General features: G+C 49.7%; 1 long non-coding RNA gene across 2 annotated transcripts; it reads left to right on the top strand.

Moving 5' to 3' along the window:
- The first annotated feature begins 1,322 nt into the window (after nucleotides 1-1,322).
- On the top strand, nucleotides 1,323-3,833 carry LOC125616962. Of its 2 annotated transcripts, XR_007347779.1 has the most exons (5): nucleotides 1,323-1,540; nucleotides 1,802-2,495; nucleotides 3,013-3,150; nucleotides 3,333-3,448; nucleotides 3,660-3,833. It is a non-coding gene; the product is annotated as an uncharacterized LOC125616962 (long non-coding RNA). The 2 variants fall into 2 exon arrangements; XR_007347778.1 differs by having other exon boundaries at nucleotides 1,323-2,495.
- Nucleotides 3,834-6,292: the final 2,459 nt, after the last annotated feature.

The following is a 6,292-nucleotide window of genomic DNA, read 5'->3' as shown; positions in this document are numbered from 1 at the left end:
ATCCCATCAGGTGATTAATTCACTGATTGGATTAGGGCTCTTAAAACCCAATCATTTCTTCTCTGAGCCTTCTGGTATTGTCTCACACATGAGCTTTGGGGGTTCACCACATCCAAACCATAACATTGTGTATTCTGGCTATTTAATCAGGAATGTTCTACCACTGCTTTCCTTTCATTATTGGGAATAAAAACAGAAAAAAAAACAAGCAAATTTTGATAACCAGGTACTTATTCTGAATATAATGGCCAAAGATGGTTTTCATATAATGAGCTATCTAGGCATTTAAATTTCTGAACTTGAATTTAGCAATAGATCAAAATATTAGTGGATTGCTTCCCGTCCTATTTCAAACTGGGTTATGGTATAACTTAGAGCAATGACTACATTGGTTTTGAAATGAATATTTCTTTTTGCTTTTCTTTCTTTCTTTTTTACAGAGCGGGACTATTTCACTGAAGTGTACATCTGTTGTGAAGACTGTATGCACCAAAAAAATAAGAGCATCCATGATCTCTTCCGCTTAGGTGTTTTCCAATGGGCGCCTGGAGACATTTGAGCAACATGGTTTGCATTTTCCTGCCCCTTTCCAGATTGCCCTGCAGAGAGGCCACAACTCCACATCTGCACATGGGGTGGGGGACAGCGAGGCCGCTGAGGGCAGGAGGAGTGGGCCAGCAGATGTATTCAATGGAGGCTTCCTGGGGAGAGGGCTCCCAGTTTTTTTGTTCTATCTGTAAAGAGACAGGACTTGGCTTCAGCCAATGCAGTAAGCTCTTGTGTGTCACAGATGAAGGTCACAGAGAATTTTCCAGGGTTGGAGCAAAACAGAAAAATAGGAAATGAAATTACAAGAGGATCTCACTTTCTTCTTTTCCTGCGAAGCCGGTCTTGAACTCAAGCATCACTGGGAGAGGTGCATACAAGTTATTTTGTTAGTCGTTTCATGGTTCAACCTCATACAACCTGGTTATTCTTGTGGGGTGGGGGCGCTGGTCTTTTCTCATTCTTCTCATTATTCTTCCTTATTGTCTCAGTGAGAGCCTCAGCCCTCTCCTTGCCCTTCCTTTATAATTATGACACCAAGTACAGGTTAATTAGAAATTGGAAATAAATCCAAATATCTATGCCTCTAGATAGTTTATTTTATTCTTCTAGAGGATGGAGGCGCAGAAGATACTTTGTCTTATTGAAAAGACTAAGTAATTCGCCTTTAAAATTTCAGGTTTCAGAAACATTCCATTTTAGAAATCTTTCATTGAACAATCTGCAGACTTCAGCAAAATGTACGCGGCTTTGCTTCCAGAACTTCCTTCCTTAAATTGAGTTTTGCCGGTGTGGCCTCATTTTATTTTATTTTTTTTAAGTTTATTTAAAGAGGCAGGACAACTCCCTGTATTCAAACGGTGACCCAAAGGACAGAAGATCTTTTTTACTTGCAAAAGGTGATCATAATTTTGGAAAAGAAGACACCAGGAAAACCAACCACCTGACCTCATTTGCATATGAAAAGACAACAGTGTAACTGGAACCGGCCTTGGTAAGTGGGAGGGCGGAGAGGGGTCGGCCGGCCTGCCAGATTTGGTCTTCTTACCTGGCCCTGGGGGCTTGCCCGCTCAGTGCTGCGCTGACCCCCGCTCTGCACCCCGCCGGCTGCCCGGCCCTCCTGCCCGCACCGCAGCTGCTTTCCCGGACCCGCTTCCTCCCCCGCAGCTGCGGGGCTCCAAGGCCAGGTCTGCTGGGCGCCCCCTCCTTTCGGGCCCTTTCACACCGCTTCGTGCGGGGCCTGTCATCTTGGCAGCGCAGAGTCCCCCGGAGGGCCCCGAGACAGTCCCTCTGCACCTCAACTCGCATAGAGGAAGGCTGGGCGTCGAGTTCCTTCGCCGGACAGGGCTCGCTCCAGAGCCTGGTCAGTCGGCGCGCCCGGGACCTGCCCGGCACCATTTGCCTCCAGCGCCACCACCTGGCCGGCGCCGGGACCACGTCCTCCCCGCGCGGAGGCGGGGACCCAGAGATGGAGGTTCGCCCCTCTCCAACGTGGTAAAGGACCATGACGGAGACTGTCGCTTACTAATGCAAGTAGTTCCCCTCTGAAAAACGCACTAACACATTTCCTAGGCAAAAATTTGAGTTTAAAGAAACTAAAATGGGAACCATCCTGTCCCCTCCACGAAAAATCAATTGTCTTTTTTATTAAGTGGGCTGGATCTGATGTGCTCTGGTCACATAAAATACCAAAGCAGGACCAGGTAGGAAATGCGCTTTTCTCACCCTTTTCCTCTTCCCTCACATTCTACCCATGGCCTCTGGGTCTCAAGTGAGAACGCCTTCGTGGCTGCTTGCTGGGTGAGGGTCACCCACCCCTCCCACCACATCCAGACCACCTGGCCTCCCAGCTTCTGATGGTCAGGTGTGAGCAGTGATGCTCCCGGCCCAGCGTCCAGAGGGTTCCAAAAAGTGCATGACGTCTCAGGCGTGGGCGCACACATATGCATGTGAGTGGCCACATGGGTGTGCGGGCACTCCTGGAAGCAGTCTCTTGGGGGCACTGAAAGAAAATATTAGGATTTCTCTGCCTTCTTCTTTTACCTAAAACTTCAGCGTTTCTATTTCTATCATGAACATCACATTGTCAGAGCAGTTGTACATCATTTCCAAGTCAGTGTTTTAGCAGGTGTGCGCAGTGTGGGTTACACAGTGGGGTGTGCCAAGGACATGGTGGGGGTGACGGTGACAGCTTCCCTTGAGCTGGGGAGGGATGGAGTGGGGGCCCGGCTCTTCCTCTTTCCCCTTTGGTGGTCCCCTACCCTAGGAGCCAGTCCTTTCTGCCCACACTCTGCTCACAGGCTGTACTTGTCCAGGGGGCAAGGGGTGCCGCCCCTCCCCCAGGCCACCCGGCTGACCCAGCTGGTGAAAGGAATAGCCCTGTGCTTTCCCCTGGCCAGGGGGGGCTGGGATTGGGACATGCATTGGGGTGTATGTTTTAGGAGCTTCAGTTATGATTGTTTTCAGTTCTCTGAAGTCTTACCAGTTGAAGTTTGTGGCAAAACCCGCCAGTCTAAAACTGCATGAAACTGAGGTGTCTCAACGCAGTCCTAGCCGACATCGCAAGGCCCAGAACCCTCTGAATACCTCTCTTTTTAAAAGTGGGTGGGTATGGTGCTCTAGTTTGGATCCAATTGTCCCCCAGCTCTCCTATGTTGGAGGCTGGGCCTCCGGCCTGCAGAGTTGGGAGGTGACGGAACCTCTGGGAGGTAGGGACTAGTAGGAAGAAGTTACTTTGGAAGGGCCACTGGGATGCCAGTCTCTTCCTCTCTTTCTCATTGTTTTAGGCATCATGGGATAAACAGGCCTCCTCTGCCTCTCACCTCCCCTGTCATGATGAACTCTGCCTACAGATATCCAAAGCAACTGGGCCAACTGACCATAGACTGAAACTTCTGAAACTGTGAGCCAAAATAAGCCTTTTCTTCTTATAAGTTGGTTTTTTTTAGAGTATTTTGTCATAGTAACATAAATCTAACTAACACAGATGATATTTGGTAGTGAGGCCCTTGAGGAGTGGTTAGGTAACAACAGTAGACCTTTCATGAATGGTATTTGTGCCTTTCGAAGAAGAGACCAGAGAGCTACCTAACTCTTTTTTTTTTTTTTACCAGGGAGATGCAACAAGACATTGGGAGTCCACAACCAGGAAGAGCACCCTCCCCTGACCCTGACTAGCAGGCGCCCTTCCCTTGGACTTCCAGCCTTTGGAAGTGTCAGAAATAAATTTCTGTTGTAAACAAGTCAGTCTATGGGACTTTCTTAGTGCAGCCCAAGTAAACAAACGTGCGGTCTGTCTTTGAATGTATGTTTTTCAAAGTGGATAGAGAAAACAAAATGAATGATTCCAGTGGTAAGTTGCTTTTTAAAAAAAGAGATCATTTTTGATATATCTTTGGAAAAAGACACTGGGGCCTGTGAGCTCTAACAGATGTGGAAATGTTTTAACAAGCAGCCCTGGCTCTGGCATGCTGATATAATTCACTCTCTGAGTGACAGCTTTGACTAAAATCCTGAAGCCAGTGAAGGTCCTAGTGATGTGACCCAAACCACCGCAGAGGATAGAAATTCCGACTTGGTTGAAGATGAAGGCAAGAGGCAAAAACCTGAGTTTTCGGTTCACCCATGGCTTGCTGTCAGCTGTCAGATTTATTATTTTTTTTATTTTATATTTAAAAACAGAGGCTTTCCTTGGAGCCCCTTGAGGCCAGGGCTTTCTATTGATGTTGGATCTGCTGTGCAGTGGATAGCAAATCCTTCATGCCACGGGTCATTTGGTGCCTGTGTGGGTGAGAGCGATCGTAACTTGACCGTGGTTTGGAAATGCTCCCCAGGTTCCAGGAGGTGAAGTTTCTGAATCACTGAAGACATAGTATGCTGCTGGCTTTGCAGGAGAGCCTGTGGGTGGCCAGGGGCTGGAAGAGGTTCTGGGGGTGCAGAGGGACGTCCCAGGCTGGGGTGTCTCTGCTGGCTGGTGGTCAGGTGGTGAGCATCCTCCCGTGTTGCCATCTCTGCCTGGTTTTGTCACTGATCTTGGGCAGGTCACCCAGCTGATCTGGGCCTTATTTTCTCATCTGTAAAATCAGGATTGGAGAATATTGAAGGGGGGAGGGCAACACAGCAGAACCAATATTCTCCAGCAATGGAGCGCTGGGGCCTTATCCACCCATAGCTGGAGTGAACTTCAGCCAGACCCTTCAGAATCATCAGGCAGAAGCAGAATCAAACCCTTAATCAGCCGTATGCGTGCCCTCTGACTCAACTTTGGGCCAGTGAGGTCCTGGACATACAGAACAGAAAAGAATTGCAGCACAAGTTAGCAGAGGCACAGAGATTAGTTTAGGAAAGCAAGGAATACACGTTCAAGGACAGAAGTGGACCATTTCGAGAGCAAGGGATGCATTCTCAGGGTTCCTAATGCTGTTAAAGGAGACTTGGTGAGGGGTGGGGGTAGGTCTGTGGGGATGACATCCGTGTGGCATCCCAGGATGGTTCCTGGGGGTCTGCCAATCTCAGGATCCTCAGGCTGACGTGGTCTTCATTATCTGATCCACAGGTAGCTCTCGGCAACTCCCTGACTGGTTTCTCAAGATACCGTCTCTCTCTCTGCTTAATCTCTTTGTTGGTGGGCTACTTAATAGTACACAGGGCAGATTTACAGATCTCCCAGAAATCTGGAGCGACAGGCCTGGGGAGCCTGGCCCCGGGAACGGCGGGCCTGGATAAGTACGTGGCACTTCTGAATCAAATCTTATTTCCTGTTCTTCCTTATGTCTCCTTTCACTTATTTTTAAAATCCCTTCTATCCTCCCTCACTGAGGACGGTCACAGGCCCTGAGTTCTAAGCGATCCACATGCAGCACATGCTCAGTAAAGTGGGAACTTTCATCACTGAAGTGGAAACACGGATCCAACACCTGGGGATGGGGACTGGGCACGATGGTGGCTGTTTGCACGGCCAGCGCCACTGGAGAGGAACCGGCAAGGGTAACTGGTACGAACTGATGTCAAAAGGGTGAGGGGTGGACTCTGGGCCACATAAGGCACAGAGCCACCGTAAGGACTCCTATCCTGAGTGATCGAGGAGTCACTGTGGTGTGGTGAACAAGCCTGGCTTGTTGGGGACAGTCTAGAAAATGGGCTGCGGCTGGTCAGTGGAGAAGCCGGAGGACCAGGCAGCAGGTGAAACCTATGTCAAGGTCAGGGAGGCTGCGGCCTGAAGCAGCGTGGTAGGGATGCGCTGTATTTTGGGGTTCTGGTATATTTTAAAGGCAGTGTCAATTGCATCTGCTGCTGGATTGGATGTGGAAGGGAGAGGAAGGGAAGACTCAAGGTGGACTCCAAGGTTTCCATGAGCAACTGGTGGAACCGAGGTGCCATTTTTCAGGATGGTGTGGCTGGGGGTGAGGGGCGGTGATCAGCCGGACGCTCAGCCTAATGCTCCTGTTCCTGTGCTTCTGCAGCCAGTCCGTGCATGGAAGTGTGTCTTTCCCGAGCCCCTTTCCCAGGCTCCTGCTCTGCTTCCCACAGCTGATCTGAGCAAGGACATCAAAGGTGGAGATTCCAAGGGGTCAGGAGCTCCTCAGCATGATGTGGCCAGGCAGCTCCTCAGGCCCCTGGTACATTGAGGAGCCACAGAATAAACTCTGTGGCAGTTTACAGAGTTGTTGGGTGCACTGGGGACCTTGTAGGACCCTGGTGGTACTAGTGGCTTTGGGTTCCTCTGAAGTTGGGCTGGAGCAGGACT

Source organism: Marmota marmota, unplaced genomic scaffold (assembly GCF_001458135.2).
Source record: "Marmota marmota marmota unplaced genomic scaffold, marMar, whole genome shotgun sequence".
NCBI lineage: Eukaryota > Metazoa > Chordata > Mammalia > Rodentia > Sciuridae > Marmota > Marmota marmota.
This window is presented reverse-complemented; position numbering and strand designations above follow the sequence as displayed.